Source organism: Hyla sarda, chromosome 9 (genome assembly GCF_029499605.1).
Source record: "Hyla sarda isolate aHylSar1 chromosome 9, aHylSar1.hap1, whole genome shotgun sequence".
Lineage (NCBI taxonomy): Eukaryota > Metazoa > Chordata > Amphibia > Anura > Hylidae > Hyla > Hyla sarda.
Genome location: NC_079197.1, coordinates 71,968,303 through 71,992,289, shown reverse-complemented (window position 1 = coordinate 71,992,289; position 23,987 = coordinate 71,968,303). Strand labels below are relative to the sequence as shown.

Sequence of the window (23,987 nt, the reverse complement as noted above, 5' to 3'; positions counted from 1 at the left end):
ATGTATCCCTGTCTGAAACAACATTTTTACATCCCAGAGTACTCCTTTTAATGACAGTTTGTCATTGGTGCCACCTTTCCTCTACGTTCACTTCACTAGTACCTGTAATGTTACAATCTCTTTGCAACACCTATAGTCCCAGTGCCAAAGCAGCATGGTGTTTTTGTTTGGACCCCAAGCCTGACTTTGATCCTGATCATCCTTTCCATATTTTTACTAGCCTCATTTTGGGTTTAATACTTAACACAGTATGCATTTTAGCAATGTATGAAATCATGTATTATAAGAATTTGACTACTATTATTTTTATATGAAATTTATAGGTGTTTTTACAGTATCTATGAACATTTTGTTACCCACCCACTGCCTGGAGGCAGTTCGGTGCCATTTTTAGGTATTTAAATGTCACCTTGTACATGTTTTTCTATACACCTGCGGTCCGAGGGCGGAAGGGTCTTCTCTTGAAAAGCATCAATGCTTTTTGTATAATTGTTTTGTTATTTTTGTGTCAATAAACGTATTGATGCTGCAACAATAGGAAAAAGTTTTGAGAATTCGTCCAGAAGCAGCTCCATCCCAGTTGTACTTTTTCTGCACTTACTATTCTTCCACTGATGGGTTCCCACTGAGGATACCAGTTTTACACACCACTGGGCAGCATCAGCCATCTGGTTATGTTTATGTGTAAGGTTGACATGCAACACAAATTCTAAAAAAATGGTGAGAATCCAAATGCATTTGGTGGTTTCACTATTATGGGCTAGCACTCACAGAATTACACAAGGCACGGTCCTTCTTGATTATTGCTTTTTTTCCTTTTTATACTACCTTTTTGAAAAGACTACTCACAATTATAGTTAAATATGGTCTGTGAAAAGGCCCCAGTATACATCTACATACGAAGGAATTAAAGTCTGGTGTAGATCATGGATGGTTTCCTGGATAAAGTTCCCAGTATATGTTTGATATTTATGTCAAATGTCCTACATGGGAGACATCCATACTGTTCTGCTATACTGGTATAATAAGAGATGAACAGAATGTTAATTTCATGTGTTTTAGAGAAGCGTATGACAAAATGAATAGAAAATAAAATAGGTTTCCACCTTGTAAAGTTATCCTGTGGATAAATGATTGCAGGCGGTCAGATGTTCTGTGAATAAGGGATACCTTTACGAGATAGGAAACCCCTTTAGCAATTAGTGCTTTTACTCAGTCAGTACTCCATTTTAGGAAATATGTTCATGTTTTGTACTGAAATTTTTTGCGCTAAATATATACTGAATTTTAGCATGCATGCTAAAGAAAGTTTACACATGACAATGTAATCTGCAGTTGCATCAAAAGGGTATGGTAACATTTAATACAAAAGTAAAGATATCAGTGTAGTAATTTGAATGAGTTAACACAAACTTGTAATGTTTATAAACCTTTAACTCGCGATATAACGTCAGCCAGGACCCATGGCTAATACCGGACATGACCGATCACGGTGATGTCTGTTTGGTATAAATTTTTTACATTTTAGATACGACGATCAACTATATTCGCCACGTCTAAAATATAAAAAGAAAATACATCCCGGCTGATCGTGACACCGCAGTAAAACCGCTGTGTCCTGATCAGCTGAGGACACGCGAGGAGGGTCCCTACTTCCTCTTCAGCGTCCGATCGCAGATTGATTGCTCCAAGCCTGAGATCCAGGCTTGAGCAACCGACCGCCGATCACACTGATCAATGCAACGCTATTGGCATAGCATTGATCAGTGTCTGCAATCAATGTACTGCATGTTATAGTGCCCTATGAGGGCTATACCATTGCAAAAAAAGTGTTAATAAATGTGATTTAACCCCTCCCCTAATAAAAGTTTGAATCACCCTCCTTTTCCCATAAAAAAACTATGTAGATAAAAATTTATATAAACATATGTGGTATCGCCGCGTGCGTAAATGTCTGAACTATAAAAATATATTGTTGATTGAACTGCATGGTCTATGGGATACACGTGAAAAAAAAATTCCAAAATAGCGTATTTTTGTTCACTTTTTATACCATAAAAAACTAAGTGATCAAAAAGTCAGATCAAAACAAGAATGGTACTGATAAAAATTTCAGATCATGGCACAAAAATGAGCCCTCATACATCCCCATATGTGGAACCATTTTAAAGTTATAGGGGTGAAAATAGGACATTTTTAACCATTTTTATTTTCGTGCATGTAGTTATGATTTTTTTCCAGAAGTAATACAAAATCAAGTAGGGTATCATTTTAACAATATTGACCTACAAAATCAAGATAAGGTGTAATTTTTACCAAAAAAAGCACTGTGTAGAAACAGATGCCCCCAAAATGTACTAAATGTTTTTATTTTTTTTTAAATATATCTTGTCGCATAATTTTATTTTTTATTTTTTGGTTTCACCGTAGATTTTTGGGTAAAATGACGGATGTAATTACAAAGTAGAATTGGTGGCACAAAAATCAAGCCATCATGGGTCTGTAGGTGCAAAATTGAAATGGTTATGAATTTTAATAGGTTAGGAGGAAAAAACAAAAGTGGAAAACGCTGAGTCCTTAACCACTTAAGGACACAGGTCTACTTGTTCGCCCTGGTTCTTAAGAACCCAGGGCATACCTGTACGCCCGTGGGTATTCCGTTCCCCGCCGCTCACCGGGCTGGGACCGGAGCGGGATGCCTGCTGAAAACGTTCAGCAGGCACCCTGTGCAAATCCCTGGGGGGGGCGCATGAGTAATTTCAGACCGGCGATCTGCGGCGATTCCGGGTCAAACGGATCTCTGGTGACCTGGGAAATAAGGGGGATTTGGTGTGTCCTAAACACCCCTGAATGGATAGGAGTGAGGTGGCAGGGGTGCCACGCCTCCTATCCCTGCTATTGGTCAGTCAAAAGCGACCGACCAATAGTAGTTCGGCTCTCTGCTCTGCCCACCCACTGTAGTCTGGGATGAGCGGGGGAACTGGTGGTGACCTGTACCGGAGGTCACTTGCCGGTGCCGATGAAGTGCGGCTCCCTGGTGTGGCAATCCTATGGAAGTCGGTGAGTTGTTGCCTAGCAACATCTGGAGGGCTACAGTTTGGAGGCCACTATTCAGTGGTCTCTAAACTGTAGCCCTTCAGATGTTGCAAAACTACAACTCCCTGCAGACCCAGACAGCTGTTTGGGCATGCTGGGATTTGTAGTTTTGCAAGGTTTGAGGGGTACAGTTTGGATATCACTGTGCAGTGGTTTCTAAACAGTGGCCCTCTAAATCTTGCAAAACTACAAATCCCAGCATGCACGAACAGCAAATGGCTGTCTCGCCATGCTGGGAGTTGTAGTTGTGTACCTCCAGCTGTTGCATAACTACATCTCCCAGCATGCCCTTCTGCGATCAGTAAATGCTGGGAGTAGTATTTTTGCAACAGCTGAAGGCACACTGGTTAGAAAATACGGAGATAGGTAACAGAACCTAACTGAAGGGTTTTCCAACCAGTGTGCCTCCAGATGTTGCAAAAGTTAAACTTCCAGCATTTCTGGACAGCCACTGACTGTCAAGCCACTGACTGTCCAGGCATGCTGGGAGTTTAGCAACAGCTGGAGGCACCATTTTTGGGAATCACTGGCATAGAATACCCCTATACAATCCCTAATTTAGTCCTCAAATGCGCCTGGCGCTCTCTCATTTCGGAGCCCTGACGTATTTCAAGGAAACAGTTCAGTGCCACATATGGGGTATTTCCGTACTCTGGAGCAATTGCGTTACAAATTTTGGGGGGCTTTTTCTCCTTTTATCTCTTATGAAAAGAAAAAGTTGAGGTCTACACCAGCCTATTACTGTAAAAAATATATATAACTTTACACCAGCATGCTGGTGTTGCCCCATACATACTTTTTTATTTTCACAAGAGGTAAAGGAAAAAATGTGGATGTAAAATGCTCTGCGGGCGCACAACAAGGCTCAGCAGTGAATGTACCTTTGAGGCCTAAACTGGTGATTTGCACAGGGGTGGATGAGTTTACAGCGGTTCTGACATAAACACAAAAAAAAAAAAATACCCATGTGTGAGCTCATTTTGGAAATTGCAGATAGGGGAGAAAGATTCTCCTAAACATGGTGTCTTCTGTGGTGCTCTCCTCCGGAAGGTCTGTGTCTTGATTTGGGCAAATAACCGACCAAATCCGGACAGTACAGTGGATTAATATCATCTTTATTAAAGTGCAAAAATGAACAGCTTGAGCAGCCGGACACAGATGCCAACATCGATCAGCAGGATGGGTTGATGGTGTCTACTGAATGATCTTTGTAGAGGATATACGAGATGAGGTGGCAGAAGTATGGACAGTTCCGTTATAAGAACATAGATCTTGTGGCTGAGTAACTGGGTAACTGATGCATCCTCCGATAAGGGTGATCACAAATGTGGAGTCAGCTGGTCTGGTGGTGGTGTCCCTGGGATTAGGGCTAGGTCCAAATCCGATTGTCCGGTGAGAGACCAGTGGGGGAGGATGACACCCGGCCGAGGTGTCATTCAGTGTGTGAGCCCATTTTGCAAACTACACCCCTCATGGAACGTAACACGTGTTTGACGAATTTTCATTCAAGTTGGATGACAAAATTGAGAATTTTTTATTTTAATTTTTTTTCACTAAAATGCTGGTGTTGCCCTAAATTTTTAATTTTCACAAAGGAAAATTGAAGAAATGTGGTTACAAATTTTGGGGGGGCTTCTGGAGTAAGAACATACCCCATATGTGAATATTAAGAGCTCTACAGATGCACTACAATGCTCAGAAGTGAAGGAGCGCCATTGGGCTTTTTGCGAGAAAATTTGTCCGGAAATGAAGGCCACGTGTGTTTACAAAGCCCCCATAGTGCACCCTCCCCATGTACCCCATTTTTGAAATTACACCCCTCTTGGAATGTAATAAGGGGTACAGTGAGCATATTTTTGGAACATTGGTCCGTGAAAATGAAAACTGTCATTTTTCATTTGCACGGCCCACTGTTCCAAAGATCTGTGAAACGCCAGTGGGGTGTAAATGCTCACTGCACCCCTTATTAAATTCTGTGAGGGGTGTAGTTCCCAAAATGTGGTCACGTGGGGGGGGGGGGGTTGGGGGTCCACTGTTCTGGCACCACGGTGGGGCTTTGTAAATGCACATGACCCTTGACTTCCATTCCAAACAAATTCTTTCCAAAAGCCAAATGTGACTCCTCTCCTGAGCATTGTAGTGCGCCAGCAGAGCACATGATGCCCACATATAAGGTATTTCCATACTCAGAAGAATTTGGGTTACAAATTTTGGGGGGCATTTTATCCTATTACCTTTTGTAAAAATAGTAAATTTGGGGGGAAAAAACAGCATTTTAGTTAAAAAAAATAAATAATGACTTAACACGTCTGAATTTACCGAAAAAGTCGTCAAACACCTGTTGGGTGTTAAGGCTCTCTGGACCCCTTGTTACGTGCCTTGAGGGGTGTAGTTTCCAAAATAGTATGCCATGTGATTTTTTTTGTTGTTTTTATTTTTATTTTTTTTCTGTCATGTCACCATAGGGGCTTACTAAATGTGACATGCCCCCCCAAAAACCATTTCAGCAATATTCACTCTCCAAAATCCCATTGTCGCTCCTTCCCGTCTGAGCCCTCTAGTGCACCCACTTGACACTTTCTGTTCACATATGAGGTATTTCCTTACTCAAGAGAAATGGTGTTACAAATTTTGTGGGGCTTTTTCTCCTTTTACCCCTTTTTAAAAATTCAAAAATTGGGTCTACAAGAACATGCCAGTGTAAAAAATGAAGATTTTGAATTTTCTCCTTCCCTTTGCTGCTATTCCTGTGAAACACCTAAAGGGTTAACACACTTTCTGAATGTCATTTTGAATACTTTGAGGGGTGCAGTTTTTATAATTGGGGGGGGGGGGGATTTGTGGGCTATTCATAATATGAAGGCCCTTCAAATCCACTTCAAACCTGAACTGGTCCCTAAAAAATTCCGATTTTGAAAATGTTGTGAAAAATTGGAAAATTGCTGCTGAACTTTGAAGCCCTCTGATGTCTTCTAAAAGTAAAAACATGTCAACTTTATAATGCCAACATAAAGTAGACATATTATATATATGTGAATCAATATATCATTTATTTGGAATCTCTTATTTTCCTCACAAGCAGAGAGCATCGAATTTAGAAAAATGCTTAATTTTTTTTTTTCATGAAATTTTGAAATTTTTCACTAAGAAATTATGCAAGTATCAATGAAATTTAACACTATATTAAAGTAGAATATGTCACGAAGAGTTATTAATGCATAAAGTGACAGTGATCAGATGTGCAAAAACTGCTCCCGTCCTTAAGGTGAAAATGGGCTGGGTGGTTAAGGGGTTAAAGTGTACATGTTGTTTGGAAAAAAAAAATTATGTATTGTAGATAATAACTTATATGTATATTTGTAATATACATTGGTTAAAAAAATTTTTATTTTTGGGTGAAAAAAATGCTGGGGAAGATTTATCAAAACATGTCCAGAGATGTGAGTCGGGGGCTTGTCACAGAGACACATGGGCAATAGCTGCAGAGACAAGCCAGAATTACCCAAAAATATACACATTTAAATAATGTATATTCCAAATATACATATAATGGTATTACCTACATTATATAAAGTTTTTGCAATTTTCTATTTTTATCATTCACTTGAAACTGTCCAGCTAGCTTTTCGCAGAACAATAAAAACTTAAATATTTTCTTTTTATAATCTGGCACACTTGTGACTTAGATATCCCACAACTTGATGCAATTGCTGTCAGTCTACTAGAAATAGTTTATTACTGCAGAGGTATTTGTAAATTATTAAAGTAACTTTGGAGACTTGGGACGACCTCATGACTTAAACCCTTTATGCAGATGATTTATGCACAACACTGTGTGTGTGTGTGTGTATATGTATGTGTGTATATGTATGTATATATATGTATAAATATATATATATATATATATATATAATATATATATATATATATATATATTATGCATGCAGGGGTGTGGAAATTTTATAAAAAACGACTTGTCCACGGGACTAAAATGGAGCAAAATCTACTTGTCCCTCATGACGATCCACTTGTCCGGGCAAATTTTCGCTTTTACGCTCTGATTTTTTTCCTTTTCGCCCTATAATAGCCATAACTACCTACTATAAGGATATCTTTTAATTTTTCAATAACATATTCTCCGAACCAAAAAAAAAAAAAATATATATATATTTATTTAGGGAAGTGAAATTGAAATAGTAAAAGATAATTTAGCAGATTTGGAGGTTTTCTTTTCTGCGCCATTTACCTTGTGGTTGAGGTAACATGTTAGTTTTATACTTTAGGCCGCCTGATTACAGCAATACCAGATTTGTATTGTTTACGTTTTATGTTTTACTAATTCTGGACTTTTTCTATTTTTTTTAATTGCCATTTTTTTTAACCCCTGTAGATTTTTTTTCCCCCACATACCAGGCTGTATGAGGGCTCATTTTTTGCGCCATAATCTGTTTTTTGTATCGGTACCATTTTTAGTATTGATCTGACTTTTTAATCGCTTTTTAACTCATCTCCCCCTGCACGTCTGCAGAGCAGGGGAGAGAAGACAAATACACAGCTTCTCATCTCCCCTGCTCTGCTTCCGAGGACACATGTTTTTACAGCCGCGGGCTGCAGAGTATGGAGCGGGCAGGAGTCGGGAGCCCGCTCCATACAGACTGCAGAGGTCCGGGCGACTTGTCAGGTCCGGCCCTGCTTGCCCGAAGCCGGGCTAAGGGCCGGACAAATTCACCTGCCCGGCGCCCGGAACTGCTTGTCCCGGGCGTCGGGCGATAGGAATTCCACATCCCTGATATGTGTGTGTGTGTGTATATTAGGGATCGACCGATTATCGTTTTGGCCGATATTATCGGCCGATAATCACGATTTTGGGCATTATCGGTATTAGGAATTACCATGCCAATAATGCCCCGTCCCCCCACCGCACCGCGACCACAACCCTCGCGCCGCTACGCTTGGCACCCACCACCGCACCATTGCCTTCCCCATCCCCGGTTTTATAATTACCTGTTCCCGGAGCCCGGGGTCAACGCTACTTCTGGCTCCTGCTGTGTCCTGCGTTACGCTGTGCGCAGTGACGTGACGTGATGTGATGCGTTGTCACCGCGCACAGTGACTGCTCAGGAGGATGCCACCAGAGCCAGATGTAGCGTGGACCCCGGTAACAGGTAATTATAAAACCGGGGATGGGGGAGGCAATGGTGCCGGGGGGGTGGGGTGGTAGGGGGCGTTTAGCGGTGGGGGGGCTTAGGCGGTGATAGGACTCAGGACCCCCGGACAGGCAGGGGGAGAGAAGCGCGTGGCGGCGGCGGCGGTGGTCTATGGCACCGCAAAAGCCGCTGCAGTTCATTGATTTAAAGCGCCTGCTTTAAATCAGTGATCTGCAGCGGTGCGTGTGTGTGTGGGGGGGGGGGGGGGGTAAATAGCCGATAACTTATACCGGAATATCGGTATAAGTTATCGGCCCTAACCTCCACAGATTATCGGTATCGGCCCTAAAAAAATATCGGTCGATCCCTAGTGTGTGTGTGTGTGTGTGTGTGTGTGTGTGTGTGTGTGTGTGTGTGTATATATATATATATATATATATATATATATATATATATATATATATATATATGTATATATATTTATATATATATATATATTATAAGGGGTGTGAATCGCCAAGAATTTGGCGATTCGAATCGCGATACCAGTGTGGCGATTCGATATATCCCGATATATCGCGATACCGTCTAGGTAACGATACATCGCGATATATCCCGATTCTGTTTAAAAAACAATGTCTTTTACGCTTTTATTAAAACTTTTATTTTTTTTTGTACACTTTATTAGTCTTTTAGGAATCATTAGATTCCTCAGACAGATGAATAGAGTTCTATTGAACTCCATTTATCTGCTATCCATTGTTAGAGCCTGGTCCAGCCAGGCTCTATCAATGACAGAGCCACGGAGAGCCTACACATCTCCCTTTAGACGCCGCTGTCAGCTTTGACAGCGGCGATCTAAAGGGTTAATAGCCAGCCGCGGCGATCGCCGCATGCTGGCTATTAGCGGCGGCCCCCGGCTACTGAGAACAGCCGGGGGCTGCAGAGTATGGAGCGGGCACCAGTCGGGAGCCCGCTCCATACAGACTGCTGAGCACCGCATGCTGGATACTAGCGGCGGTCATGCATCAGCGGCCCCCGGATACTGAAATCAGCCGGGGGCCGCAGAGTATGGAGCGGGCACGAGTCGGAGCCCGCTCCATACATCCAGAGCGCCGCCACCGTGTCAGATCCGGCTGACAAAATGTGGAACTTGTATCTCCTGATGCCCGGGACATGCTTTCTGTGCATCAGGAGATACAAATTCCACATCACTAAAGCGATTTTTCACTTGCCGATACTGAATCGATTCAAAATATTTTTGAATCGATTCAGTATCGGCAAGTGAAAAATCGCGATAATCGCGGGAATCTATTTTTTTCTTACATCCCTAATAAATATATATATATATATATATATATATATATATATATATATATATATATATATTATAAAATATACATATATATATATATAATAAAATATACATATATATATATATTATAAAATATACATATATATATATAATTATAAAATATACATACACACAAATATTTTATCACTTCAATGGGATTCCTGCAGCACAAATTCTGCTGTGTGAATGGGACGGCTAAATCCCATTGAATTGAATTAGCTTCAAATTCATGCTGAATTTTCATGCAGAAATTCTGGCGTGTGTACATAGCCTTCCACATTGGAATTCTGCATGGAGATTCCGGAGCAGCAGAGTCCTGTTGAATTCAACAGGCTTCTGCTGTGCCGATTTGTGTCTGCAGACAAACATGATAATTCTTTCTACAGACTCTGCACAAAATGCATAGCCATCTAAGACTGCATTCCCAGTTTGCAAAATGTCTGCTTGGACATTCCAAAGTGTAACCATAGCCTTATACCCAATCGGTCCTGGCTCCTATCAGCAGCTGGAACCCAAGGTCAATGCCAGTCCTCTGCGACCAGGCTGGAATTGTTGGGTCCCAATAAGCTAAGAGTATGGCCGTAGGTCACCTAGTTGTCCTCCGTGCTGTCCAATTAGTGCAGCCTGTACAGGTAAAGTGCCAATAACAACTGATCCATGTTGTACTATGAGGACTAAAAACTGATTCCCCCCCCCCCCCCCCCCATAATTGTGATTCTGCCCCTTTCCTAATGAAGGTTTAAATCGCCCCCATTTTTCAAATAAAATGTAAATAAAAATACTCAGCTAGTTAAAATATAAACTTAAAGTGTACCTGTCTTCAACAAAAACTTTTGATAAAATGCAGATAATACCATTATATGTATATTTGTAATATACATTGGTTAAAAAATGTGTATAGATTTGTCCCTGCAGATATTGCATGTGTGTCTCTGAGGAGTTCAAATACAGAAAGTGAGGGTGGACAAGCAGAAAAAGCAGGACAGTGTGCACTGAGGCTCTATAACATGCTCCTGGCTTATACATCAGGATGATTGACAAGCCAAGAGTCTGCACAGAGCCCTGCTTGTCCTGCCCTCACTTCCTGTATTTGGACTCCTCATAGAGACACAGTCAATAGCTGCAGGAACAGCATTTTTTCACCCAAAAAGATACACAATTTTTTACTAATTTATATTACGAATATACATATACGTGCAACCCTAATTGTATTATCTACAATTAGGGCTGCACGATATATCGCAAAAGCAATTGAATCGTGATTTTTGCGATATAGCGATACGGCCCCCCAGGAAAACATGTGATTATCTGCTCAGGCTGCAGGTAAAAACAAATGTAAATATCCGTATTTATCGGCGTATGACACGCACCCCTGAGGTGTAATGTTTTAATAGCACGCTGTGCCAGTGTCCTTTCTAGTTAGTACGCAGAGTGTCCGAACTGCAGCCGGACAGCGGAATACACTAGATATACATGACAAATTAGTAGTCTGTATTACAGACACTTAATAATTCTTTAGAGAGGAATTAACTGAGCACAGTGTTGAAAGTTTTAAACACCACTGCCATCTAGTGGCAGTACATGTGAAGTACACAAAAGATGATATTTTAATAAGTCTAAATAAAAGTTAAATTTTACCGGGGATCTTTAGTCAGGGTTTTTCCTGAGGGGATTCATTTCCCCAAGTAGGTGTTGTGTTATTATATGCCGATAAATCTTCTGGTCACTGATATAAAGCGGCCGCACTAGCGGCTGCTTGAGAATTATTAGCAGCCCGGCCAATTTAAATCAGTGACCAGCGGCGGCTCCTCCCCGCTTTGCTTTTAATTTTCCTTACCTCCCCCCTCCCTCATCATCTCAGCCCCCCCCCCTTTTTCTCATGCTTTTTATAGATTTTTTTTATTTTCCTTATCTGGCTGCGCTTCGGCAGGCCAGGTCAGATGGCGGGTCTTGCGGGCTGTGTGGTCATGAAACAGATAAATGACGTCCTCTCCCGGCTCCTCTGCGCGGCATCAGTGACGTCACTTTTCATTTCCTGCAGCCGCCGTGAGTCAGAGTTCGGAGCGCGGCGACTGCAGGAAATGAAAAGTGACGTCACTGATGCCGCGCAGAGAAGCCGGGAGAGGACGTCGCTCATCTGTTTCACTGACCACACAGCCCGCAAGACCCGCCGCCTGACCTGGCCTGCCGAACCGCAGCCAAGTAAGGAAAGTAAAAAATATGAAAAGCAGGGGAAAAGGGGAAGTGATGAGGGAGGGAGGAGGTAGGGAAAATAAAAAATATATATAAAAAGTAGGGGAAAAGGGGAATGATGAGGGGAGGGGAAGGAAGGGGAAAAATATATAAAAAGCAGGTGGGGGGAGTGATGAAGGAGGGGGAGGTAGGAAAAAAATATATAAAAAGCAGGGGAAAAGGTGGAATGATGAAGCATGGGAAGAATGGCATAGGAGGAACATGATGGGGGGGGTGGATGATGACACGGGGAAATGACGACGAGGGGGGGGGGGTAAGGCGATGAGAGGGGTAAATGTGGCACTGGGACTGATAAAAGGGAGGAATGATGTGACACTGGAGGGGACGGGACCAAACCGAGGTACAGAAGAAATGAAAGTTGGGGGGATGATGTGGCATTTTGTAATTTATATTACATTTATGTTATTTTTTTTCTTAAATTTCCCTGTTTAAAATGGGTGTGTGTGTTATATGCCAGTGTGTGTTATACACCAATAAATACAGTACTAAAAGTCAGTGTTTCCCAACCAGGGTGCCTCCAGTTGTTGCAAAACTACAATTCTCAGCATGCCCACCGGCAAAGGCTGTCAGGGCATGCTGGGAGTAGTAGTTCCACAACAGCTGGAGGCACCCTGATAGAAAAACACTGAGCTAAGTAAAAGGGTGCAGGGAGGAGAAAAAAACAAAACACCTGCCCACCTACTCCCGGTCCCTGCAGATGCCGTTCCCCTCCGTGTGGTCCGGGGTGTCCTCTCTTCACCATTCAACAAGTACCTTTCCCTTTTCAGCCAATCACTGGCCGCATTGGTGTCACGTGTCAAGCCAGTGATTGGCTGATGGGGAAAGGTCTTTTTCGGCAGCAAACACACTAGGTTTCCCGCAGGAGATTTGAAAACCGCTCGGGAAACCTAGTGTATTGCTGCAGTACAAGAATGTGACAAGGGGGAGGAGAATGTGGGGGTGGGGAATATGACAGGGGGGGAAGAATGTGACAAGGGGGAGATGTGAAATGGGCGGTGGGCATAAAATGGGTAGGAAGGTGTGAAATGGGGGGTGATTGGACATGAAATGGGGGGGATTTCTCCATTATTTTTTAATTTTTTAATATATCGCATCACATATCGAAATCGCATATCACATATCGAAATTTTTAGGCCCAAAATCACAATCGCACATTTTCCACATGTCGTGCAGCCCTATCTACAATATATAAAACTTTTTTGTTGATGACAAATACACTTTAATGAAACCGCATAACGAATGGTGTAAATATAAAATACAAAATTCAGGAATTGCAGTTTATTATTCACTTAATATATGAAAAAAATTATAATAAAACCTAAAAAACTGTCCCATCCTAGCCAAAAATGACAAGTAAAGCAGTGCAGGGAGGCTCGCGCTGCTGCTCCTAATAGCTTACTTGTCATTCATAGCGGTGAGCCGGCATTTGTATATGTATGATGTGAGGGTCAGACATATATCCATATGTCTGACCCCCGCAGCATGATATGCAGCTGCTGCCCGCTATGAATGACAAACTCTTAGCAGCGTAAGCGGGCAGCAGCCTTCCGCTCCGCCGCTAATCGTTTTCATTCATTGCCAGCCAGGGGAGGGAGAAAATATGAATATTAATATGCGCAGCTGGGGGGTGTGTGTGTGTGTGTGTGTGTGTGTGTGTGTGTGTGTGTGTGTGTATATATATATATATATGTATATATGCACGGCGGGGGTCAGTATATGCGCAGTGGGGGTCAGTATCAATATATAATAGCGCTGGGGGGGGGGGGGCAGTACATTTATTCAAGCACAGCAGGCACTAAGTTTGATATAGCGCAGCAGGGGGAAAGATATATAGAAATGCTGGAGGGGCCAGATATATACCCCCCCCAGCGATTCTATACATCTTTGCCCACCACAGTGCTTCTATATTAAAACCCTGCCAGGAGCCCTGATTGGCTCCTCGGTGGGAAATTTAAAAATGAAAGTTTACTGTACATTGCAGGGTATCGGAACATGCCGCCCGCTCCCCTGCTTAATAACATCTGATCGGGTCTCAGAAGTGAGACCCGGTGCGATCAATCCCGCAGTCCCTGTACTACTACCCCCAACATGGAACAGACCCTGTCCAATGATGGGGGTAGTAGTACAAGCACTAATGTCGCACAGAATACATTTTGTGCCACAGAAAAAAAAAACTGCGACAGAAAGAAAGGGAAATTGGGCGACAGATTAGTAAATAGCATCAGAAAAAAGGAGTAAAGGACTTGCAAAAACACACACTCCACTCTTAGTAAATGAGGGCCATTGTATTTGTGAATCAAAATATAATTTATTTGGAATGTCTGTTTTCCTTACAAGCAGAGAGCTTTAAAGTTAGAAAAATGCTACATTTTAAATTTCTTCATCAAATTTTGGAATTTTTCACCAAGAAATAATGCAAGTATCGACAAAATTTTACCACTAACATAAAGTAGAATATGTCACGAAAAAACAATCATGGAATTAGAATGAAAGGTAAAAGCATTCCAGAGTTATTAATGCCTAAAGTGACAGTGGTCAGATGTGCAAAAAATGCTCTGGTCCTACAAGGGGTTAAAAAGACAAGGTTTGTTTACTGTTTGAACATTTTGTGCCGAGTTGGGTTAGTCAATACTGGGATATGCACCATTCCTTACTCTACAAAATAGTTGCCCAGATTTGTCAAAAATTCCTTGACAAAACTGTTTGATTTGTCACAGTTACACAGTTTGTAATTTAACCACAGCTTAAATGGGCACTGTCAGATACAAAAACTTTTGATATGTTGTAAAGCATGCAAAACCAATAGGTTTTGCAATTGCTTTCATTCGAAAATTTTTAGTATTTCATACTGTAAAAGCCAGTCAAACAACTGCCCCCCTGTCTGCTTGGACACATACTAGTCCTGCTGTGTCCATGCATCATCACCTATGTCATGGACACACTTCCTTGATTGACAGCTGTAAGCGCAGGGCTCACACCTGGAGGAAAAATCCTCCCTCTCTCGTGTGTCCCGCTACTGTCAGTGAGGACAAGCTGGGAGTTGTAGTTTTGCTAATGCTAGGGGAGATGTGAGCAGACAGCATACTGAGGGAGTGGGCGGATACCTGCACAGTGAGGCCACACCCCTCCCTTTGAGAGGTATTGAGACTAGTCAGCTAAATTAAGTGTAATAATTTTTTTTTTAATAAAGGTGCTAGACACATAAAAATTAGATGTACATGATCAGGATTAGGTAATGAGTGATATATTAACCCCTTAAGGACCAAGCCCATTTTCACCTTAAGGACCCGGCTAATTTTATTTTAACGTTTTCGTTTTTTCCTCCTTGCCTTCTAAAATCCATAACTTTTTTATATTTCCATCTACAGACCCATATAAGGGCTTGTTTTTTGTGTGACCAATTGTACTTTGTAATGAAACCTCTCATTTTACCAATAAATGTACGGTGAACCCCCCCCAAAAAAATTTTAGGGAGGAAATTTTAATGAAAATCAAAATTTTGCACATTTTGGAGGGGTTCATTTTCACACTGTACAATTTACGGTAAAAATGACAGGTGTTCTTTATTCTGTGGGTCAATACGATTAAAATGATACCCATGGCTAGATACTTTTATATTTGGGTACCACTTAAAAAAAAATCTAAAACTTTTTGTACAAAATCAGTAATCTAAAATCGCCCTATTTTGACCACCTATAACTTTTTCATTTTTCTGTATATAGGGCGGTATGAGGGATCATTTTTTGCGCCGTCATCTGTACTTTTTTTTTAGATACCACATTTGCATATATAAAACTTTTAGATCATTTTTTATAAAAAAAAAAAAATTTTGAATAAAATGTGACAAAAAAAATGCAGCATTTTTTGACTTATTTTTTTCGTTTATGCCATTCACCGTACGGGATCATTAACATTATATTTTGATAGTTCGGACATTTACGCACGCGGCGATAACAAATATGTTTATAAACAAAAAAAAATTATGCTTTTTGGTGGTAAAATGGGAAAAACTGACAATTTATTGGGGGAGGGGATTTTTCACTTTTTTTTTTCAACTTTTTTTTAACACTTTTTATGTTCCCATAGGGGACTATCTTTAGCAATCCTTTGATTGCTAATACTGTGCAGTGCTATGTATAGGACACAGCACTGCTCAGTATTATCGGTGATCTTCTGCTCTGGTCTGCTCGATCGCAGACCAGAGCAGGAGCTCCCGGGAGACGGCCGGAGCCAGGTGAGGGGACCTCCGGCCGCCAGGCTGAATGATCGGATCGCCGTGGCAGCGCTGCAGGCGATCCAATCATCCATTCATAGTACCGCAATGCCGCAGATGCCGTGATCTGTATTGATCACGGCATCTGAGAGGTTAATGGAGGACATCCGCGCGATCGCGGATGTCTGCCATTACGGCCTGGTCCCCGGCTGCTGTTAGCAGCCGTAACCTGCCGTGTATGACGCAAGCACCGTTCCGATGCTCGCAGTCATACACAGGACGTAAATGTACGTCCTGGTGCGGGAAGTCCCGCCAAACCAGGACTTACATTTACGTCCGTGGTCGTTAAGGGTTTAAAAAAAAATTCTTGTTGGATCTGATGGGTACGCTTTAATATGGCATTTGCCTTCACCTTGGCTGACTTTGGCTTTTCCCCAGCAGTGTTTATGATGCTGCTAAATCTGGGGTATACAGGTTTGTTTTGGCGTGGATTGATTTGGAAGGTTCTAGAACAGTGGTGGTTAACCTTGTTGGAGGTACGGAACCCCACCAGTTTCATATGCGCATTCACTGAACCCTTCTTAATTGGACAAATAAAATATGATTTTTTCAAATTCAAAACATAGGAGGTATATATTATGCATAGGTGCACAAAATGAACAACACCATTAAGAACAAAACCATGAAAACATGATTTTCATACAAAAGGCCGGCAGTATGTTCCCCCACATTAAGTGCGAAATAGTCCCCCCACATTAGGTGCAATATAGTCCCCCACATTAAGCTGGCAGTAGGGTCCCCCACATTAGGTGCAATATAGTCCCCCCCACATTAGGTGCAATATGTTCCCCCACATTAAGCTGGCAGTATGTTCCCCCACATTAGGTGCAATATAGTCCCCCACATTATGCCGGCAGTATAGTTCCCCCACATTAGGTGCAATATAGTCCCCCACATTAGGCTGGCAGTATGTTCCCCCACATTAGGTGCAATATAGTCCCCCACATTACGTTGCCAGTATAGTTCCCCCCCACATTTGGGGCAGTATATTCCCCCACAGACATACAGCCTCCAGCCATACAGTATGGCTGGAGGCTGTATGCCTGTGTACTGCCCCACTTCAGTGTTCCGATCACCGCTCCTCGGGTCCGGCCATAGCAGGATCGGTGTTCGGAACACCGAAGCTGATGCGCCGCTGGTAAACACTTACCTACTGCCAGCGGGCGTCCTTCTTGCTTCTTCTCCGTGCTCAGTTGCCATGGGCGCACGCATGGGACGTTATGTCCCTGCGTGCGCTAGTTCCCGGTGATCCCCGCGTTTTTAAAGTAAACGCGGGACCGCAAGGACTTAACAGAGGCATCCCTGTGTTCCGAAAGCATCTTTCGGAACACAGGGATGTCCCATAGGCAAAAACACCCGCCAGGCCTCCCCGCCGAACCCCGGAGACTGCCTCACCGAACCCCTGGGGTTCAGAACCACTGTTCTAGAAGCTCTGTGCTATTCTGATTCTCAGACCCCCACTCTAAAGCACCAATGCTGCTGCTTGCATGATTACCAAAGCCAGTATTTTAGTTGCCAGTGCTCTGCCACGGCGACTTGTAACTTATTGCAACAGATACTGCAGCTGATGGAGCGTCATTCTGTGCAATCTTTGTGCTATGACTTGCAGCAAATGTAGATTTCACAGCACAGTTTTTCTCAATCAAAGGGCATTATCTCTTCACCACCACACTTTGTACTAGAGAAGCAAGGTGGAAAAGGTGAAAAAAATCTTGGTAGAATATGAAGGCATGGGGCATTGTGCTGTGAAACTTACTGTCTTTATCCCTCCACCCCCTTACTTTATGTAAGCTGCATGCATAATTGTCACATCCAGAGCTGCAGCCACTATTCTGTTACACCATATCTTAACACCTTAAAGCGTACCTGTCATAGTGCAAAAAAAAAAAAAAAAAGTGATATGTTGCTCAGGACCCAATCCCGATCATGAGCATATAAATTTTACGCGTCTCTGACCTATATATCCAGAGATATGAGCATTTATCTGCTGGTGAGTTACTTTTTCATTGTGCAGGCTGGAGGGGGCGTGTCAGTCTGTCTCCCTCACAGGAGCAAGCCTGTGCAGTCAGCCAATCAGTACTCTCTACTCTGTAACCCTTTCCTCTCTGGTTTTATGCTGTGTCATGTGTCAGAGGAAGATACTTGGAGCTCGCCTGCAGTAATCAGAAGACATTATGGTGAATTCATAACAGGATAAAATGTATAAATATAAGAATAGATCTTTATAAAATTAGTGCAAGGATTTTTTAGATAAAAGTACAGCATTTTTATGAATACATGTTCTATCTGTTTTATCTTCTCCTAGTAAAGCTGGATGCTAATCAGCATAGCTGTCACTATGTGTGTCATTCATCTTTCACAGACTCCTGAATGTCTGATCAACTTCTTTGTCATTCAGGAGTCCGAGAAAGCTTTGACTAATTCAGCATGCTGAGAGTTGTAGTTTAGTAACAACTGAAGCTGCAATGTTTGTAAATAACTGTGTTAGAGCAGTGTTGCCTCCAGCTGTTGTAAAACTACAGCTCCCAGCATGTCCACTCATCCATTATCTGTAGTTTTGCATACACTCAATAGAAATCTCCTATACTGGATACCGGTATGCTTTACGGCCGGTATCCAGTATGCTGTAAAATCTAGACTAGTCTGTCTTTCTAAAAGACCCTAGTGGCGGCTATTTTGAGCTTGAATTTCAGGTGAAATTATTTTTTTTTTAACAGGTGTATATTGTGAAATGTCATATTATAACAAGTCCTGCAATATATGAAAAGTTTTTTTTAACAATGACAGTGCCTCTTTAAGAACCAATACAAGTAAACCTGTACACCCCTGAAAGACCAGGCCTGTTTATTTCAAATCGCGGATATCTGACTTTATTAGAGAATAACGTTTTGCCAATCACGATAATTGTAACTTTGTTTTTTTTGTCACAAGTTGTCCTTCATGTACATAGTAAAAGGCTCCTTTCACATTGAGCATTCATCCGTTACTAAACATCTGTTTTCTGTGTAAAAACAGATGTATAATAACGGGTGCTAATGGCTTTATAAATATTGTATGGCTGTTTTAACACCTCTGCCTATAGACTCCCACAGCTGGGACTGCTCCTATCATGGAACAGACTTCTTTCCATGAAGGGAGTAGTAGTTCCCAGGCTGCGGGAGTCTGCAGGTGGTTGGGGAGGCTACATTAGTGTTTGTACTTCTACCCCCATCATGGAACAGACGCATCATGATGGGGGTTGTAGTACAGGGATTGATCGCACCGGATCTCACTTCTGCGATGCGATTAGAAGTTATTAAACAGGGGAGCGGGCGGCATGCTGCGCTCCCCTGCGATGTATGATGTATTTACTTTCATTTTAAAATTCCCCGCCGGGAGCCCTGAATGGCCGGTACTGAGGAGCCATTCAGGGCTCCCGGCGGGATTTTCAAATAGAAGCGCTGCGGTGGGGAAAGATATATAGAATTGCTGGGGGGTATAAAACGTTTATGGTGGATATCGGCAATCACACTGTCAGCCGTTAACCCCTCAGATGCTGTGATCAATACATATCAAGGCATCTGCAGCAATGTGGCACTTGTAGTGGCTGATTTGATCACCCGCGGCATGGCTGCGGCGATCAGATCAACAAAGACGGCAGACGGGGACCGGCGGCAGGCACAAGTGGAGTTCTATAACCTGTACTTGGGGTTCTACCTCCCTGATTCTCTGTTTCCGATTATATGGAGAAGAGATCTTGTATTTAGATATTTTATCATCTTAGGATATGTTCACACTGAGGAATTGATGCGCAATTCCACAGGTGGAATTGTCGGAATTCTGCAGTGTGAACCGCTAACATTAGTGTGAGCAGGTTTTCCGCGGACCCGTTAACACTGCGGAATTTCCCACTGCTGAAATTGATCCACGCAAAGAAAGAACATGTCAATTCTTTGTGCGGAAGTCCGCAAGCCCTGCATTTCCCTCAGTGGTGACAGCGCAGGGCTTGCATGTTCCTATGACCAAGCGGAGATTCCGTTCATACTACTCAATGTGAACATTCCCTAAGGATACATTCTCATCGCATGTTTTACATATGTTACCGTATCCAGTTTTCAATGTGAAAATTGTCTGCATCCATATGAAAAAAACATATTCATTGACATCCCATTCAAAACCGTACACAACTAGATTTATCCGGTTGTGTACGTTTTTGTTCTTGTACGTTTTTTCCCATAGGCAAAACTGGTCTACTACAGATTCGGGTACAGGTCTGTCCGGTTTTGGGATCTTTCATGATGATCATATATGGTTTTTATTTCATTGCACCCAATGCAAAATGCATTGAGCATTTAAAATATATAGGTGGTGTAATCAAATGATTCACTTGAGGTGTGATCTAAACTCGCCCTTTGATACTTTTTCCCGTTATCACTACTCCTATTTGTTTACCATCATAAACTGACCACCTTCTTAGGCTGTTTTCACACTATGAGCATTCATCCATTATTAAACGTCTGTTTTCTGTGTATAAACGGAAGTTTAATAACAGATGAAATAACGGGTGCTAACGGATGAATAAATATTCATCCGTTACCTTTATCCCTCACGTATGGCCGAACACCTCTGCCTACAGACTCCCACAGCTGGGCTACTACTACTCCCATCATGGAACAGACTTGTTTCCATGATGGGAGTAGTCATTTCCTGGCTGCGGGAGTCTGCAGATAGCTGGGGAGGCTACATTAGTGTTTGTACTACTACCCCCATCATGGAACAGAGTCTATTCCATGATGAGTGTTTTAGTACAAGTCCTGAGGGATTAATCGCACCAGGTTTCACTTGAGACCCGATGCGATCTGAAATTATTAAGCAGGGGAGCAGGCAGCAAGCTCGGCAACCCTGCGATGTATAGTTTGTTTTAACTTTCGTTTTTGAATCCTCCGCGGGGAACCCTGAATGGCCGATACCGAGGAGCCAATCAGGGCTCTGAGCAGGGGCCATATGTATATTAAAAACACTGTGGGGGCAACATATATAGCGCTGCAGGGGGAAGACATATAGCCTATATATCTAGCCCACCAGCAGTGCATTAGATATGACCCTTGCCGGCCGGCGCATTAAATAAATACGCCCGCATAGGGCTGGGCGGTATGACCAAATGTGTGTATCACGGTATTTTTGTAACTTTTGGCGGTTCCACGGTATGTAACGGTATCCCCGCCCCCCCCCAAATTATCAGCCCAGCGCTGCCCCCATCAGGGTAAATACTCACATGTCACCCGCAAGCGCTGCTCTCCTCCTGCTGTTTGTTGCGGGCGCTGACACTCTATATTATGCAGTATCCCTATGCCCGTGCTGCAAAAGGTAAATAAAATACACTAACGCATGTTCCGACGTTGGCCTTACGCTGGGGACGGAGAGCAGTCAGCCTATCACCGTCATGTAAGGAGCTCTGGCCGGCTTCTTACATGACAGTGGGCTCAGCCTATCACCGGCCGAGGCGGAACATCGCTGCGGCCGGTGATAGGCTGACGGCTGTCCGACGTTCCCGTCCCAAAAAAGCCGGTACCGGACTAACGGGAGGTAAGAAAGCTTTTGTTTATTTTTTGCAGCCCCGGCATAGAGATACAGCATAGGGATACCGCACAGTATAGAGCAGTGGTCTTCAACCTGCGGACCTCCAGATGTTGCAAAACTACAACTCCCAGCATGCATGCTGAGAGTTGAAGTTTTGCAACATCTGAAGGTCCGCAGGTTGAAGACCACTGGTATAGTGTCAGTGCCGGTGGCTGCAACAATCAGGATGATAAGGAGAGCAGCGCTTGCGGGTGACATGTCAGTATTTACCCCGATGGGGACAGTGCTGGGCTGATAATTAATTGGGGGGGGGGGGAGAACAGCGCTCGCGGGCAACATTAGTTCCCCGATGTGGGGACAACGCAGCGCTGGGCTGATTCATTCATTCCCGAGGGGGAGGGGCCAAACCGGTATTGCGGTATTGGTTAAAATTCATATCGTGTAGCACAAAAATGTCGTTATTTGGTATGAGCCGGTATACCGCCCAGCCCTACCCCAGCAGCGCTTCTATATACCTATGCCATTGCAGCGCTATATGTAAAAAGCATTCTAGCAGCAGCATCCGCCGCCCAATGCTGCTGATAGAAATACTTTTCATACATAGCGCTGCCACAGCATATGTATATAGTAGCACTGTGGGGGGGGGGCAGATAACGCTATATGTCTGCTTCCCAGTGCTTCTTTATACATATACCACTGTAGCGCTGCTAATAGAAATAATTTTCATTCATAGCGCTACAGGGGTATATGTATATAGAAGCACTGGGGGCGGGGGCAGACATATAGCATTATCTGCAACCCCCCCCATATACATATGCCGCTGCAGCGCTATGTATGAAAAGTATTTCTATCAGCATCGGGTGGCCGATGCTGCTGCTAGAATGCTTTTCACATATAGCGCTCCAGTGGCATAGGTATATAGAAGCGCTGCAAGACTACATTATACATGCGCTGACGGGCTATCTTGCCCCCCACAGTGCTTTTAATATACATATGGCCCCCCCTGCTAGTCACAATGTTCATTTTAAAATCTCCTGCTGAGAGCCCTGAATGGCTCCTCTGTACCGGCCATTCAGGGCTCCCCGCGGGGGATTCAAAAATGATAGTTAAAACACACTGATACATCGCAGGGTTGTGGAGCAATCTGCCCGCTCCCCTGCTTAATAACTTCAGATTGTATCGGGTCTCAGAAATTAATCCCAGTGCGATCAATCCCTCAGCCCCTGTACTACAACCTTCATCATGGAAAAAACTGTTGAATGATGGGGGTTGTAGTACAAACACTTATTTAGCCTCCCCAGCTGTCTGCAGACTCCCACAGCCAGGGAATTACTACTCCCATCATGGAAAGAAGTCTGTTCCATGATGGGTGTAGTAGTAGTCCCTCAGCACTGCAGGAGTCTGCTGATGTCACCTCTTCTGAGCATGCTCAGTAAAAATAACATCCGTTATAATAACGGGCATTAACGGGTGTATTTACTAACGTCCGTCGACCATAGACTTCAATGTTATGCGTTATCAATTTATCCGTTTCCTGTGACGGAAAAAAAAATAAATTGTGCATCTTCCGTTAATTCTTCCGTCACAACTGAAGGCAGTTATTCATGAAGGACTATAACGGATCATAACGTATAATCAAAAAATCCCATAGACTTTAATGGAATTTTGTAACGGATGTTTATAACAGATCTTTTAACGGATTAATTTTATAGTGTGAAAGCAGCCTTATGTTGCTTAAAGGGGTACTCCGGCGCTAAGACATCTTATCCCCTATACAAAGGATAGGGGATAAGATGCCTGATCTCTGGGGACCCCCGTGATCTTGCCTGCAGCACGTGGCGGGACCTCCGCGATCAGGCATCTTATCCCCTATCCTTTGGATCGCGGATAAGATGTCTTAGCGCCGGAGTACCCCTTTAAATCCATCCTGACTTTTTTTGCTTTCACTTTTTTTCTTAGGGTGAATTATAGCTCTTATACCATGGCCTACTAATTTACCCAAAATGATTACAATTTTTTTTACACAGTTCCCATCTCTTCCTTACAAGGATACCTTTTAGCTTCTCCACTACTTGTTCATACCGCTTTTTAATATAAATATATGTAATTTCTTATTGTTTATATAATTAGGTTTTAGACCCAATTTTTAACAGTTAGGGCAAGTCAGAGTAAAGGCAAGTTTTCTCAGTTACTTGTTGTGTTGGGTAGAATATCTAGAAGGATTGTAGACACTTTTAATGGCATATAGTAAAAGTAAATTTTGTGGAGTTATACATCAAACGTGTTTGCATGAAAACGCTACTTC

General features: G+C 42.8%; 1 protein-coding gene across 4 annotated transcripts in view; it reads left to right on the top strand.

Annotated features, from left to right (window-relative positions):
* The window catches only part of ZMYM3 (zinc finger MYM-type containing 3), a 124,084-nt gene that overhangs the window by 23,890 nt on the left and 76,207 nt on the right, over positions 1-23,987 (top strand). The gene's annotated exons all lie outside the window — the stretch shown is intronic.